At 49.7% G+C, this 2,485-nt stretch overlaps 1 protein-coding gene across 4 annotated transcripts in view; it reads right to left on the bottom strand.

Moving 5' to 3' along the window:
• Nucleotides 1-2,485, bottom strand: part of LOC100741294 (dachshund homolog 1) — a 153,444-nt gene that overhangs the window by 135,551 nt on the left and 15,408 nt on the right. The window lies entirely within an intron of this gene.

Below are 2,485 nucleotides of genomic sequence, written 5' to 3'. Positions count from 1 at the left end.
GACGGGGGCGAGAAATTGGGCACCTCTCGTTCAAGAGGGATGCGGAACGGCACCCGCGGCGCGATTATGCGACGCGATCTTTCAGGTACGCTGGAGCGTGGTATGAGCCGTAAAAAAAAAAGAGAAGTTCCGTGTGCCGGGGACACAAGAGCGGAACAACTATCGGATTAAAGCGGGCGTACGCGAGCCGCTTCGGGAATATCGAACACAGGCGTCCGCACGGAAAGACGATGGAAAATTGGTCGACGCGTAAGCTGGCAGACGAGCTGGACGATATAGACAACGACCGGTAAAAGGCGGGGCAGAAATAAAGAGAGAGAGAGAAAGAGAGAGAGAGAGAGAGAGAGAGAGAGGAGGAGGAAGAGGAGAAGGCAGAGGACGCTCATACATAATGTATGCGAAGCGTGGTGTATCCGTGACACGCGGTTCCGGCCTTCTCCGCGGACGCATCCTTCTACGACACGGTGACAAACAGGTTTCCAGCATGCGATTCGTTACGCATGACTCCTTGCGCGTTCCGTCCTGCGGCTTGAGCGGAAAATCTTCGACCGTGCCGTACTCGGCCTAACCGAGACAAAGTGTACGGGAGCGGGACAGCGTAATCGCTAATTACCGGGTAACGATTATCTCGCGAGCTGAAAAACACGCGGAACGAATTGTACGTGTACGAAGGCGCGAGGGAAACAGAGAAATAACAGGATCGGAGTCTCGATCGGGAGCACACCATGCGTAACGGTCCTCAGCGACACTATTCTACCGTGAGATCCGAACACGACGTCCATTGTTTAATTTGTTTGCCGTTCCTTCTCCGTTTTACGATCGTTTCAGTTTGTTCTCGTGCCATGACAATCGAAGCAATCGAGATAGATATCGAGGAAAAGCGGACAAACCTTACCAATTCTAACATCGATCACATCGGGGAAATACAAGACAGGTTAACGCGGGGGAAAAGGTCGTTCTGTACTTATTTGCCGAATTACGGTGAGTCGAGGAGGAACGCGGACAAAACGCGAGTCACCATGACCTGGTTTAATTAAATAGTCGACGAAGCAATAGGCAATCTCCACTGATTGCCGACTATTTTAGCTGAAATGGCTAGGTATACCCACGCCGGAGTGACGTGTCCGTTAATTATGTGGCGCTTCAATTTCCTTCAACATTTCATTCGGCTCGTTACAAATCAGGAAATAAAAAGCCTAACAACGTGCAATCATAGTTCTGACGAGCGATCAACGATTACCCAGCATGCAAATTGCAAAAAAGTTCCAAGTATAAGAAAGAGGCTCGATTTTTCGGTAGACGGGAACAGACTCGAGTGTGTAACCGCGTACGCGTTAACGCGGTGTTAACGTATTCCCGGCTGGCGTTCTCGTATATTAATGAGCGCACGAGGCAACACGAAGCGAGACGCGCTACTACGTTCCCCTTTAGCCGAGGAAGCTAATTAAGAACACCGCGAGATTTCTCTGTTCGACCATCCAGCTGATAGCGCGTGATTTTTCTCGTCCGGTATCGTCCCCACTCATCCCATTCGATCCCTTTCGACGCTGCCTTCTCGTGTCGCATTTTTCTGACGCGCACGTGCCAGACTGCCCTCCTGATCTTTCGCAACGTTCCTGATCTTCTAAACGTTACGAAAGGAATTTTCGAAAAGACACGACCGACCCTAGTTGCCAACGTAATAAATAGCCTGGAAAATTTCTAATGTACGAATATTAACGTTTCACCAAGTTCTCTGTGCCATCGAAGAAAGAAACTAGGCAAACAACAAAAGGTAAAAAGAAAGAAAGAAAAAAGGAGCAAGTGGTAATTGCAGGAATCGCACGATTCAGAGAGGTAGAGGTAAGACGAGAGGCAAAGCGAAGCAAGAAGGTAGAGCGCGAAAAATAGGAGTAGATGTTAGATAGATCCGAGTTGCTCGACATGGAGCCAACAACCCGAGGAATCGTAGTCGCGTAGTTATCTGGTGTCTGCCGCCTGCTACTGTTACTACCGCACTGATGGTTAGTATCATTAAAACGTAATCACTGCCGTTCGCTAACCCCGGCAATGCTAATTTCCTCGTTAATTAATGCCGAGTCTCATTGTGCTCGCGTATACCTGCAAAAGCGATTATTCGCCGACTACCGCCAACGTGTTAGACGCTAACGCGCTTCGATCCTCCATCTGGCTTCCTGTTTTCCTTTCCGTCACGGGAGGAACCATCCTCTACCGAGTACAAGAGAGGATCAAAGGGAAAAGAAAGAGCCGTAGAGGCCGTGAGAGAAGAAACGAAAAGAAGTACGCGATCTCTCTCTCTCTCTCTCTCTCTCTCTCTCTCGAGTGCCGATAAATTCTTCGCTTTTGATCCGTGCTCGCGACCACGTAATTGCGACGCGTTACAATGATCAAACGCATTGTCCATGGATAGAAGGGGACCGGTGCGTTTCTTCTCGACTGGTCCTCGGTTCGATTCTCCGACTCGAGTGCCCTCGAACCTGCACTC

Source organism: Bombus impatiens, unplaced genomic scaffold (genome assembly GCF_000188095.3).
Source record: "Bombus impatiens unplaced genomic scaffold, BIMP_2.2 scf_0129, whole genome shotgun sequence".
Classification (NCBI taxonomy): domain Eukaryota; kingdom Metazoa; phylum Arthropoda; class Insecta; order Hymenoptera; family Apidae; genus Bombus; species Bombus impatiens.
The sequence above is the reverse complement of the archived record's forward strand: the minus strand, read 5'-3'. Positions and strand labels throughout refer to the sequence as shown.